Genomic DNA, 14,836 nt, shown 5'->3' on the forward strand with positions numbered 1-14,836 from the left:
TAGAAACAAACACCGCGGTGGTAACCGCCAACAGACAGGCAGAAGACAATGTACTGCCCACCGTATCACAAGAGGCCTATCCGCCACCTTTTCCGGGGCGGAACCAACGCGAACAAAAACACGGCGGAAACAGTACATAGAAGGGAAAACACTCACCTCTCCACACCCCACGAGGAACCAGGGCGCCATGCAGCCCGAATTGCAGATACTGCGATGCTGGTCTTCCTTCTCTTCTATCAGGAGCACCAAAGACAGCAGCGACGACCACGGTGAGTACTGCACCTACAACATAGGGGAGAAGGGAGGGAAAAGAGAGTGACACACACACGCAACACGCAACACCCCCACCCTCACCCACAGCACCATACACACAAATACACGCAGCAACATTACACATACACTCCCCCTCACCCCCTGGAAGAACGCAAGGACAAAAGGAAATGATTTGAACGAATGTAATCATGTGAAATCTCATTATCAAAGTTCAAAATCCAGTAAATACAATTATGTACACCAACTATACAAGTCCGGATAGTGCACCAATAATTGTCCGTGGACCACTGAGCCCAAAATGGATGGGAGAAGCCCACACTAGATACCTGACTGGAAATTGACAGAACACTGCAGGGGCATCAGATCGGAATGAAACAGGCACCTCAGGGAGAGGGGGAGGGGGGCACCTCAGCCAGATGAACGCACAATGCCACTGCTGCACGAGGGGGCTCCATGCCCACTGCTTCATCCTGGGGAGTGCAAAGCCACAGTCTCTCAAGTCTCTCCAGTGGGCAAACCACTTTGCACTCTTTGCACTTTATCCTGGGGAGTGCAAAGCCACAGTCTCTCAAGTCTCTCCAGTGGGTGGTTTGCCCACTGCTGCATCCTGGGGAATGCAAAGCCACAGTCTCTCAAGTGGATAACAGTCTCCACTGGTTCTGGAGGGGGCCTGGTGCCCAGAGTGCTTCATCCTGCCAAGGACTGAGGTAGTGGATGTGATTCTCCACTGGTTCTGGAGTGGGCCTGGTGCCCAGAGTGCTTCATCCTGCCAAGGACTGAGGTAGTGGATGTGATTCTCCACTGGTTCTGGAGGTGGGCCTGGTGCCCAGTGTGCTTCATCCTGCCAAGGACTGAGGTAGTGGATGTGATTCTCCACTGGTTCTGGAGGGGGCCTGGTCCCCAGAGTGCTTCATCCTGCCAAGGACTGCGGTAGTGGATGAATCTCTCCACTGGTTCTGGAGGGGGCCTGGTGCCCAGAGTGCTCAACATGCAGTGTGGCCGGTAAAATTCACTCACCTGGGTGTGTGTGGCACGACATTGGCGAGATACAGGTAGCATGATACGCCATGAAGGCAGCGACATACCCCACACTGCTGCGGCTTCGCATTCCACCTGCAGGTGCCAACAGTGATGACAGTATTGCTTCATGGAAGCTGCCCAGGGTCCTGGAACTCACCACCAGCCTCGGACAAATGACCACTGGGGATGGTAGGCATGTCAGCGCGGTGCCAGTGTCCGAGGACGTCGCGGGCCCGCTGGCGGTGCTTGCGGAGGTGTCTGTGGTGGCGGTGCTGGCGGCGGTGTCTGTGGTGGTGGTGGGGTCTGTGGCGGCGGGACTGGCAGCGGAGCATGTGTCAGCACCTGCTGAGGGAGAAAGCAAGATGTCTCCTGCAGCCTCGGACGTCTGCCCACCGGGGAAGAGGCTGGGGACTGTCGCAGCAGTAGACGTGCCGGAGGCGGTGCAGGTGGCAGTGCAGGTGGCGGTGTTCGCCGCCGTACAGGTTCGCGTGGACGTGGACAGAAGGTGTGACACTGGTCCCTCAGTCTTTGCCACTATGCCCTCTCCTGACATGCCCTTCTGTTTTTGGTCCTTCCCCACTTTGGATGGTGGCGCAGTTGTCTTGCCACTATCCCCTTTCGTTTTCGCTGACCCCATGGTGGCTGGTGGTTTCGGCTTCTCCCTCTGGGTTGTGGGCACCTTTTTCACCTTGGCAGGTGGTGGAATGTCCTTGCCCTCGCTACGTGGCACTCTGGCAGCCCTGATGGTTGGCGCACTCCATTACCCCGCAGTTGCTGGCACTACTGTGCCTGGGGATGTGGTGGCTGAGGTGCTGGGCTGGGACCTGGAAAGCCTGGCCCTAGGGGAAGGACGGGGGGGGGGAGATGTAGAGAAGAGGCCTATTTTAGCCAGGAAACGTTTTTTAGACACACTGGGATGGGTAGATGGAGGGGTTTGGGAGTGGAGGAAGAGGTAGTGGTTGTAGGAGGTGTACGTCTGCTGAATTTGGGTGAAGGTGCATGGGCTGGAGGCTGTTGTGAGGTGGATGGCTGTTGGGTGGGTGTGTGCCTGCGTTTGTGTACTTTGGGAGGAGGGCTCACAGACACACTGGTAGAGGACACTGGGGATGTGTGAATGGTAGTGGGGTGGTGATTGCATGTGAGCGGTGTGTGGTGATGAGCGTGCTGGTGATGGAGGTAGTGGCTGAGGATGTAGTGCATGCAGGTGTGAGTGAAGACGAGACTGGGAGGGAGGAGGGAGACGTGGAGGAGGGGGACACAGTGGAGGAAGTGGATGTTGGTATGTGTGCATGGGTATGTTGCTTGTGTGAGTGCCTGTGGGATGTGTGGTGCTTATGTTTGCCTGAGCCACTCGTGTGTTGATGTGTATGCATGCTGGTCTGATGGTGTGCTTGGGATAGGCAAAGGTACAGGGGATTGGGTCTGGGTGGAGGAGGTTGGAGGGGGAGGCTGGACACAGGGACAATGGCTGCCATCAGTGCTGAGGCCAGAGCCTGAAATGTTCTCTGTTGGGCTGCCTGGCCAGAATGAATGCCCTCCAGTTATGCATTTGTTTGTTGCAAATGCCTCTCAACACCCTGGATGGCATTCAGAATGGTAGACTGCCCAACAGTGAGGGATCTCAGGAGGTCAATAGCCTCCTCACTGAGGGCAGCAGGGCTGACTGGGGCAGAGCCTGAGGTGCCTGGGGCGAAGGAGATGCCCACCCTCCTGGGTGAGCGGGCACAGGACAGACGCTGAGGGGCTACTGGGAGGGCGCTGCTGGTGGGGGGGTGGGGGCTGTACCTGTTGATGTGGTGGGTACAGAGGGGCCCGCCACCGCAAGGGAGCTCCCATCAGAGGAGGAGTCGCTGTCGCTGGGCTCTGCTCCTGTCCCCACCGTGGTGCTCCCCTCAGCGTCTGTCCCACTGGTGGCTTCATACTCCGTAGCTTCACCCGCCAGGGCCAAGTGGGATGCAGCTCCCTCCTGCTTCGGAGCCAATGCTCCTCTACCTGATGATGCTATTGCACACAAGAACAGGGAGACCACAAAAAGTGTGGGGGGAGACAGAAGAAAGACATGTTCAGTGCATGCAACACCACTACCGTTGGCGGACACAACACAGTGAGCAGCCCTCTGCACTACGCCATGCACTTATAGTTCCTAGATCTTTCACATGCCCATGGGGTACGAGGCCTAAGCTCAATTGCTGCACACCTGGAAGTCACAGGAGCCTGACTAGGTGTAGATGGCTCTTACCACTAATGGGGTTTGGGTGCCACACAGCTTGCCTCACAAGGGACCTTGCCTACCAAGATCGCACTGGCCTAGGGGAACCCACTGCCCACCTCCCCTGCCCAGACACCTCGTAATGCGTGCAGAGTCAGCTGAATGAGAGTGTACTCACCCCCTTGTGGCTGCTGTGATGCCCTCAAGCGCCCATCCAACTCCGGATAGGCCACCGCCAGGATCTGGAACATCAGGGGGTCATGGTGCGACAGGCACCCCTCCCACGTTGGGAGGCCATCCGTAGCTGGGCCTCCACTGTCTTCTTGCTCCAGCGGCGCAGGTCTTCCCATCCTTTACGGCAGTGGGTGCTCCGTCTGTGGTAGACCCCCAGGGTCTGGACGTCCTTGGCGATGGCACGCCAAATAGCCTTCTTGGTACAGGGTGAAAGGACATTACTCACCCGGTCGGACCGTCATACTCATTGCCCACCAGTTCCCACCCATGCCCTGACGCACATACACTCACCATCCGTACATGTAGGCCTCAGCCCCCCCCATGTATCTTCCAGCCACACCACTCAAAGCAGGCATTGCCCATTCAGCATGCTCACAGTGTACTCACCTGTTTGTCTGGAGGACTGTACAGTTGCGTGTACTAGGGGAGGACCCCATCCACTAGTTTCTCCAACCCCTCCGAAGTGAAGGCAGGGGCCCTTTCCCCAGACACATGAGCCATCATCGCTTCCAGACACAGGTCACAGCAGCACTTGCAGTGTAGGTCCTCTCCTGTTGAAGGTAAGGTATCAAGTGAGTGAACAGACAGAAAATGGCGGTCAAGTCCGCGGCGGTGCGTACCGTCACCGCCGCCGTACATTGTCATTGGCTCATCAGACCCATAGGGCCCAATGTTAACCAATGCCGAATTGCGCCGCGGTCTTTGACCGCCCACCGTAACGGTGTACAACACCAGCACAGTTACCTCATATCCCCTTGCCCCACCTTACAGGTCAGGCAGTCGCCATTTCAGGGGCCCACATGGCATTAATAATAACTGCGTCACACCTATCTAGGCCTGGAATACACACAGTTACAACCACATTGCGGATTAATACATTTCTGCAAATTACATTTTGTGATACCTCAGTGTTGGCTGACTCTCTGCTCTCTGTTCTCCTCCATAGGGCACGTCTGCTGGGGCAGGTGATGAGATGGCGGGATCCTCCGGTGTACAGACCCCTGGTGGACCTGTTGACAATGGAAGAGAGACACATCATAGTCACATACAGACTTGATCGTGCAACAATCCAGGAACTGTGTGCCCAGTTGGAGCCAGACCTGATGCCAGCTATCCACCATCCCACAGGGATACCCCCTCTAGTGCAGGTCCTGTCAGTACTCCATTTCCTGGCAAGTGGTTCCTTTCAAACAACAGTGGCCATTGCATCAGGGATGTCCCAGCCAATGTTCTCTAACGTGTTGGCCAGAGTGTTGTCTGCCCTGCTGAAACACATGCGCAGCTACATCGTGTTCCCTCAGGTGGAGGATTTGCCCACAGTGAAAGGTGACTTCTATGCCCTGGGACATATCCCCAACATCATTGGTGCCATTGATGGGACACATGTGGCATTAGTACCCCCACGCAGGAGTGAACAGGTGTACAGAAACCGGAAGAGCTACCATTCGATGAATGTGCAGATGGTGTGTTTGGCAGACCAGTACATCTCCCATGTGAATGCCAAGTTTCCTGGCTCAGTACATGACGCTTACATTTTGAGGAATAGCCGCATCCCTTATGTGATGGAGCAACTCCAGAGGCACCGTGTGTGCTAATAGGTGAGGCCAAGGACCCAATACAGTGTGAATAGGTGTCTGGGGATGGGATTGTCCCTAAGGGTTAGTGTGTGTCTAACAGTTGTCCTTCGATATTTGCAGGTGACTCTGGTTACCCCAACCTGTCATGGCTACTGACCCCAGTGAGGAATCCCAGGACAAGGGCAGAGGAATGCTACAATGAGGCACATGGGCAAACTAGGAGGGTGATTGAACGCACGTTCGGCCTCCTGAAGGCCAGATTCCGGTGCCTCCATATGACAGGTGGTTCCCTATACTACTTGCCAAAGAAGGTGTGCAAGATCATCGTGGCCTGCTGTATGCTGCACAACCTGGCTTTGCGACGGCAGGTGCCTTTTCTGCAGGAGGATGGGCCAGCTGGTGGTCTTGTGGCAGCTGTGGAGCCTGTGGACAGTGAAGAAGAGGAGGCAGTAGAAGAGGATATCGACAACAGAAACAACATAATCATGCAATACTTCCAGTGAGACACAGGTAAGAAGATGTCACTGCCTCCCACATCTCATACTATTGTTGGAGCTAGCATAAGTCTGTCATTTTCACCCAGTGTATGGACCCTAACTTGTCACTTTGCCTTTCCATTTCACAGATGTGGGTCTCACTTTGTGCCCTCTGCTATATTTCCTCCTGGCCTACAGCTGTGTTACATCGGTATGTGCACAAGTAAATTGACATTGCTATATTCCATGGTTATTGCAATTACACATTTGTGAAAGCACAGACTTACTCCAGATTGTTTTGTGATTGAAGTGTGTTTATGTCTGTGCTAATAAGTGGAGGGGGTTGTAAAATGGGCTGAGGTATGGTGGAGGAATGTCCATGGCAGAGTCCAGTCTATTTGTTTCACAGGTGCATTGTCCAAAGGAGTATAGGAAGTGGGGCAACAGCAGTTTAAGGATGCACAGGATGACAAAGTTGGACAGACGGGTGACATTCAGGGGGGTCTCATTTCCTGGCGGGGGTTTTGGCAATGTTCTCTGTCTTGTTCCTGGATCTCAGGGACCGTTTGTGGGGTGGTTCTCCATCTGCAGGGGGAGGGGTGCTGGTGTTGTGTCCCTGTGGCGGTGCCGCCTGTCCACTAGCGCCGGCAGAGGTTAAGGGCTGTTCATCGTCTAGGCTAGTGTCAGGGGCCCCTTGTTGTGCCACTGTGTCCCTCCTGGTGTTGACAAGGTCTGCCAGCACCCCTGCAATGGTGACCAGGGTGTTGTTAATGAATTTCAAGCCCTCCCTGATCCCAAGGTAGTGTTCCTCTTGCAGCCGCTGGGCCTCCTGAAACTTGGCCAGTACCGTTGCCACCGTCTCCTGGGAATGATGGTAAGCTTCCATGATGTTGGAGAGTGCTTCGTGGAGAGTGGGTTCCCTGGGCCTGTCCTCCCCCTGTCGCACAGCAGTCCTCCTAGGTTCCCTGTTGTCCTGTGCCTCTGTCCCCTGAACCGTGTGCCCACTGCTCCCAGGTCCCTGATCGTCCTGTGTTAGTGGGGTTGCCTGGGTTCCCTGTAGTGGTGGACACACTGCTGATTGACGTGTCCTGGGGACAGAGGGATGGGCCTGCTGGGTGGGCACTGTGATGGTGTTTCCTGAGGGGGGAGGGTCTGTGGTGGCTTGTGACTGTGTCAGGGGAACCGACTGTCCTGAGGTCCCTGATGGGCTGGTCATCTTGATCCAGTTGTGCAGAGCTGCTGTCATCACTGTGGGTCTCTTCTGTGGGGGGACTGGATATGTCTGGCACCTCCTGTCCGGTGATGTTGGGTAGGGGTCCTGTAGGGGTGTAAAAGCATGATTATTGCATCTGTGTGTGCCATCATGTGCAATGTGTGAATGACCCTGTACTCCAGTGCTTGCATTCTTGGCTTGGTCCTTGTGTGATAGTTGGTTTGGGGTCTGTGTGGGTATCTGTACTGGACAAGCTTTGGTGATCGGTGTCCATGCATTGGTGTTACATGCAGGGTTTGTTTTTGGGATGTGTGGGTTGTGTTGGTGGGGTATCTGTGGGTTGTTGGGGTGATGGGAGTGAGGGTAAGGGTGGGGTATGTGATGGCATGCAGGTAGGGTGGGGGATAAAGTAGTAAAGATTTGCCTTACCAGAGTCCAGTCCTCCTGCTACTCCTGCGAGGCCCTCAGGATGCAGTATTGCCAAGACTTGCTCCTCCCATGTTGTTAGTTGTGGGGGAGGAGGTGGGGGTCCACCACCAGTCCTCTGTACTGCAATCTGGTGTCTTGCAACCACGGAACGCACCTTCCCCCGTAGGCCGTTCCACCTCTTCCTGATGTCATCCCTTGTTCTTGGATGCTGTCCCACTGCGTTGACCCTGTCGACAATTCTCCGCCATAGCTCCATCTTCCTTGCAATGGAAGTGTGCTGCACCTGTGATCCGAATAGCTGTGGTTCTACCTGGACGATTTCCTCCACCATGACCCTGAGCTCCTCCTCGGAGAACCTGGGGTGTCGTTGAGGTGCCATGATGTGGTGTGGGTGATGTGTGAGGTGGTGTGTGTTGTGATGTGTGAGGGGATGTGTTGGTGTGTGTTGTTTGAGGTGCGTGGATGTTGTGTAAGTGATGGTGTTGTGTGTCTGTGGATGCTGGTGTTGTTTAAGGTAGTGTCTCTCTCTGGCCTGCTTTCAAATTTCTGGTAGTAAGGGTTTGTGGGTGATGTGGGTGTATGTTTTATAGTGGTGTGAGTGTGTGGGTGTGGTGTGTGTATGTGTATCACGTGTGTGTATTTCAAATTGTCCAATGTGGTGGTGTTTTGTAAATGTGTGTGTATTTTGAGCGCGGCGGTGTGTGCCGCCAATGGTTTACCGCGGTTGAAAGTCCACCGCATTGATTTGTGGGTCGTGATAGTGTGGGCGTATTATTGTTGGCATGACGGTGTCGGTTTTGGTATCGCCAGTTTATCACTGACCTTTGGTGTGGCGGACTTGCGTGGGTGTCTGTATTGTGGCAGATTCCGAGCTGTGGGTCGTAATACCTGTAGCGGATTTCCGCGATCGCAGCGGTATGTTGGGGGTCTTCTGCACGGCGGTAAGCGGCGTTTACCGCCAGGGTTGTAATGAGGGCCATAGTCATGTAACCCTATTGTTAGCACCTAGAATGGTTAATCCCATGAAACAAAACAGGAGAAAGTAATGCAGGGTAACTATTCACTGAGGCCTAAGAGACTGTTGTTAAAGCTAGCAGGCTTACTACAATGATATTACAAACAAGGTCTATAAAACATAAATTCTCCCAGCTGTAAAATAAAAGTCTCAGCCACGAAGGTGCATAAACCGATAGTGGATGGTAGTAGGGGTTATTATTTTGGGGTCCTCACTAAAATAGTGTGGGGGTCCTGAGATGGTTTTGAGAGAAAGAGCAGATTGAGGTCAATGTTTTGAAGGCCATCCCATTGTCCTAGGACCACCACAGGCTGAGTTATTAACAAAACTGTTTTGTAAAGGTAATTCCCTGCAGAGCATTATCGGACAAGTTTCCATGCTGAATATTTTAATATGTTGATATGACTGCAATGCTTAGAACAGCCCCTAGAGAACACCACAATAAAAAACGCATTTTAGAAGAAACATGGCCATGTAACTGCATAGAGAGCATAACCATACAAAATAAAATGGTAATATATAATGCAGTTTGTCATATTTTCAGGGTGTAGCAGGTCTATAACAATAATATTACAAACAAGGCCCTCAAAACGCAAACTATTCCCAACTGTAAAACAAAAATTTCAGCCTTGCGAGATTTTAAACAGACACTAAATGGTGGGAGGGTTTATTATTTTGAATTCCCCACTAAGCTAGTGCTGGGACCCAAAAATGATATAGGCAGAATGAGCATATTGCCTTGAACATTTTGGTGGTGGTCCCATTGTCCTAGGACCACCACAGGTTGTTATGAGCAAAAATGTTATGTAAAAATAATGCCCCGCAAAGAATTATGGTTTGAATTTCCCAAGTGCAGTGAATATTGTAGTATCAGCTCTCCTGCTGTGTCGGGAGAGCCACTTTTGCTTTGATGATCTCTGTTTTACGTAAAGCATTTCACAAATTTCAAGTGTTTTAAGGGAGAGCCACAAGAAATGACTTTGATTAGGTAACTGTGAATAATGTGACCAGCGCTCCAATACTGTTGATGGAGTTCATGCTGTTGTGCCTGTTCATGATGTGAGTGCCATGGCCACCATGCAGCACAAAGGGGAGAGACAAAAGAAATAGTTCAACCATGCTGAAGTATATTGGCAATCGTGCAATAATCCACATAACAAGGGTGGTCTGCAAGGCGTGACAAAAACAGCCTCAATGCGGGACAAACTAAAAGCAATTACCAATGACATCAAGTGATTTTTGAAAGGCAAGCTCATGAACGAGTGAAAGTGATGGGTGTGAGATTGATGTGGTTAAAAGCCCAGGTCGAGCAATTGTGCGCTTGACCTAAAAAGGCAGGCATGATCTGTTCCTTTACAATAATGTTAGCACAGCCACACCAGTAGGCGCCAAATTCCACATTGTGTCTTTCCTAGGTCAATTGCTTTTATCTAATTATGAAATGCTTACTAGAACACAATTTGCAGGAGGGGCCCCACAAGTTGTCCCTTAGGGACCCACTAAAACATCTGACAAGACAGTTTCAAGGTAAGGAAGGTTTTCATGGAAAGTGTGAATGTGAAGTTGGGTCTAAGGAGGGTGAAAGCCTCGAAATGGGGGTGGAGATGAGAGGTCTGGGTAGTAATGGTCATATTTAGAGTGGGACAAATGTAGGACATCCACAAAGAATTGACAATATCATATCATCTTATTGAGAGTGTATTGGACCTATGAACTTTGAATGAGTGAATGTAACATCCACTGCTTTGCGGCAGAAGTCCCTCTTCTGCAAACTCTGAAAAACTGATATAGCATCACAGGCATGACTTCAACCCTCACTTAGGCTCCCCTTTAGCCTGGAGAAATTACCTTGAGAAAATTGTGATAAATACAGGCCTAGAACCAACTAGGAGCAGCTCATGTATACATGTAAAGATCTATGGGGTTTTGAGGAGATGTGCTTCTGAATATGGAATAATCAATGCTATTGAGTTTGGTGGTGCAATGTATTTGATACTACATAAAAAATATTAATCATTTGTTTTTAGGTATCAAGTTCCACCACAGTCTTTCACACCACAGTGCTCTAAAAGCATTTTGTACACATTCATAACTTAGTTATGCTCATCTTATTGATTGTATAAGAGAGAAAGGTTGAGCCAACCCAGAGTCAACCCATCTTCAGCTAACTGATTATTGTACTGAGCAATCTTACAAATTAGCTGGATCCAGACCAAAAGGTAGTTAGAATACATTTAGGGGCATATTTAGAAGCCCCCAGCGCCTCTTTGAGCCACCCTAGTGTCATTTTATTTGACAATAAGGTGGCATCAAGGAGGCCTTTTCCCACATGTCATATTTTCAAAGTGGCGCAATGCAGGCATAATGTATGCAAAGGGGACATTAACCAGCAGGGAGACCCGAAAAAAATGATGCAGTGAAATTTACTAGATTTCACTGCACTATTTTTCCCATCATTTTTAATATCTGCCCAAGGCAGGCATTAAAGATTTGCTCCAATTTTTTCCAATGGGCCTCCCCATGCATTGCTGGACTAGTGCCATAATTTTTGGTGCCAGTTGGCCAATGCGTCACAATAGCGTAAAAAATGTTGACCATGGTGACATCAGGGGGATGCATGAAAAGTGGCGCATCATAGCTGATGTGCCACTTTCTTGTAAATATGCCCAGGAGTATGACTCCAGGTTCTTTCAGCGTGTGATCTAGCGTAGCAGCAAATGAGTCTTAGGAGGGATTTATAATCAAGGGATCATCTAGGGATATACGTTAGAAGCAAGAGGCAACAGTCACACAAGTAGAACTTGCAAAGTTCAAAGATCAAGAAGTATGTGAAAAGGGATACCAATCATGGATGGAACCTTTTACAGCAAGGTGGCTTAACAAGCTGAGTGTCTGTGTACACTCAGTGATCAGAAGATGACAAGTTTGAATGATGGAGGATGACAAACTCAGACGGATGGTAAATTGTGAACCATTAATTAGGTAGAAGTAACAGTGATAATGCAACTCTTAGAAACAACAGATGTATTCTCTGAAGCCTAAGTACATACAAGTTATAATCATCGAAAAGTGGTGGACTGTTTGCATTCTTTTGTGGCCAGTTAGCTGAGTTAAGAAACAATGCCCATCAAAAACAATTCATTAACCAAGTTAATCTTAAAAATAATCTTCCTTGGCGATATCTTTCAACAACACATAACTGAGTTGGGAAAAAGTCATTTTCTGGCTGATTCACAAAACGTTTTATGCAAGCAAATCAAATGTATGTGTCCAAGGTGTGGCCTTTGCAATCAGAAACAGCAGATACTGTTTCACATACTTATTACCTGTGTATTATTCAGTTCACGGATAATACTTATGTGTGACATTTGCCATGGTTTTAAAAACTATGGGAAACCCCACAAAGCTGTAATTTTGAGGGTTATCTAAAAGTATAAGCAATAACCATTTCCATAGGCCTTCTTCAAACAAAGACTGTTTTTGTGTGATCAGAGAAAAAATATCACACAACTTATCTCTATATATAAATCGTACTTTCATTTATTAGATGTTGTCCTCATACAACCTAGATCACATAAAAACAAAAAAGCATGAACTCTTACTCTTGTAAAAATGATGAGACTTCATAAGTGCTGTGTTGTGGCTTAAAAAGCAAATACTTGGTAAGCCAGTTTAAGTAGAACAGCAACATATCACTGCCCAGGTTCTTAGATATATTTAAACTCTAGGTCTTAATTTGAAAAGAAATAAGTGCAGGGAACCAAAGCTTTTCCTAAGAGTCAATCTTTGGTGCAGCCGTGTGTTTTAGCTGCTGAATACTAGGGCAGTCTAGTCTTCATTCTACCTCATGTCTCATGTCTTTCATCATCCCACACGTCTGATGTCTGTAGCTCAGTCTTGTGAGTTTTCATTCCTGCTTTCTCCCTTTGTAACAGGTTTCCTATCCTTCACTTTCTCTCTTTCGGACTCTTGCTTTGGATCACAGGCAGGGGATCAAAAATAAGACCTTGTCCCCAAAATTGAGTATTGCTGCCCTCCACTTGTAACCACGGGCACAAATGAAGCCCACCTCTTCTCCAAATATGTTAATACAGATAAGTTATAGTCACCCTTGAGTATCAGTCCGCTTCACTCCTTGTGATACTCCTCTATACTTTATTGAACCTGCTTGCATACTCTGACTTTGTCCAAGACGGCATTCCGTTTATTGTATATGGAAAAAGGCATTCCATTTATTGCATAGGGTTCTGGATATCTCATTGCTGTGGTTCTCAAAGCAAAGTCCCCACTGCAGCAACCTATGATATTACGCCTGTTTGAATCTGTGGAGTGTCAAATCTCTTTGTCTAATCATATCTTTAGCTATTAGTCACTTATACAATGAAGCATTAGAGAGATAAGTCTTTGATTTGATAAAATCTGTTTCTTATGTGACATTAAGAACTGTCTATAAAAAATGCTCCTCTTTTATAGTAAATTTATAAATAAGTTAGAAATTGCAGACCAGACCTTTTCTGTCTTTGCACCATCCCATAAGACATGCATGGAATCAGCTCTCATGTGTCCAATCCTGGGCCGCTGGCCGAATTTCGTTACTGTAATACAGTTTAATGGTGCTCAATTTATCATCCTCAGAAGTACATGGTTGGCCAAGTTGGTCTGCACAGGGCACAGAAAGTGGTTTCTGTAATATCTGGAAGAGGCTCAGATCTACAGAAATGCTTTCCAGAAGTCCCATCGGCAGGTCACCCACTGTAAATCTGGATACTAAAGCAGTCTATTTCCGTTGTGGGGAATTCATTCTGAATTGTGCAGAAATCCGACTGTTGCATGGATTGATCTCAAAAAAACAATAGTTCCAACTGATTTTGAGTCTGCTGTAATACCACATACAGTAGGACCATGTCACGTCTGGGATAAAAACTGCATACAGTAAAGAGAATTCAGCCATTACAAGCTGGCAGGGATAATTAAAAGTGAGAAAGCATAACTTTAGCTGTTTGATTATTCATAGTGGAAGAGTAATAATTCCTATATATAAGTGTTCAAATGATTATTTTAGCATGCTGGATTTCAATGTGCACATTTATATTCATGAATTTTGAATAAGATAATATGGGGCACTTAACATATAGTTAATAAATTGTCGCGAGATTAATTGAAGATGCATGTATAATCATATATTTTGAATGTGCATTGAAGTATAAACTAAATTAGCTTGACTAAATGTTTGAAATGTTGAAGTGTGTGTCTAACCTTCAACATGAACTTTGCTCGCATTACAACATTCTTTATTTCCAGGTGCACCCATCTGAGTCTACAGTTAATGAGAAGCATACTGTGTATTTGAGATAGTAGGACTGAAGGAGCACTAACGAACTGAGAAGGAACACTTCTGTTTGTGTGCCATGCTCCTAGACGTTCTCAAGGTCGTCCTGATGTTTGACTTGTGGGATGAGAACTTGGAGGGAGTTGCTAATTCCAATTGTGCACAGAAGATGGAAAGCTACGGGTGTTGATGAGGTGGACTTTCAAAGGTTCTGCAACGTTAAAATAGTATTAATTTGGCTAGACGAAAGCAGACCCTTTACCGTTTGGCGACAGCAGATTCCCATGAGACCTAGAGAAGTACAGACCTCTCTATCCCTAATCTGGTTGAGTGGCTTCATGCTATGCACACCTCTCTATCAGAACGTCTACTAAGGTTTCTGTTATGCTGACACTTTCCTTTTATTTCCATAATTTCCTGAGAGATAATTAGTATTCCTCTATATTTTAGCTAGAATACTTAGATCAAATTAGTTTTTTAATGTTTAGACAAGAGAACCATGACTTGAAGATTGAAAACCAAATTATATTTCTTATCTTCTGTATATTATAAGGAAATTGCAAGTCACCATGGAGTTCCATGAACTTATAAAGGAACTTTAGCTTTGATCTCTTTCCTCTATATGGTCACGGAACTCCTCAGTGATTTGCAATATCCTTATAATTTACAATTGAGGGTGCTTTATCACATATATAATGTGTTAAATATATGTGTACTACATATATGTGTGGTACACAATGTCCTTTTTTCACAACAAATACCTGTTTACTTGTTATATGCCACTGTAAAGCATCAGTGAGCATTTAAGGTGATAAACACGTCTAATACATGTTGTTTGTATTATATTTCTGTATTTGAGAGCCGATGGATGATAGTCAACCACAAATGGGATTCTGTCACTTTTGTTTCATCTGTTGGTATTCCAAATAAGTACTTCCCTGGGTAGCTACAAAGACACCCCTGCCCATGGGCACACACCCTGGGCAGGGGTGGGAAAGTGGGTGAAAATTCAAAAGAAGGAAAGGTTGAGGTCTAGTACAACCATTCCCAAGGGTGCAAAT

This window comes from Pleurodeles waltl, chromosome 8, assembly GCF_031143425.1.
Source record: "Pleurodeles waltl isolate 20211129_DDA chromosome 8, aPleWal1.hap1.20221129, whole genome shotgun sequence".
Classification (NCBI taxonomy): Eukaryota; Metazoa; Chordata; class Amphibia; order Caudata; family Salamandridae; genus Pleurodeles; species Pleurodeles waltl.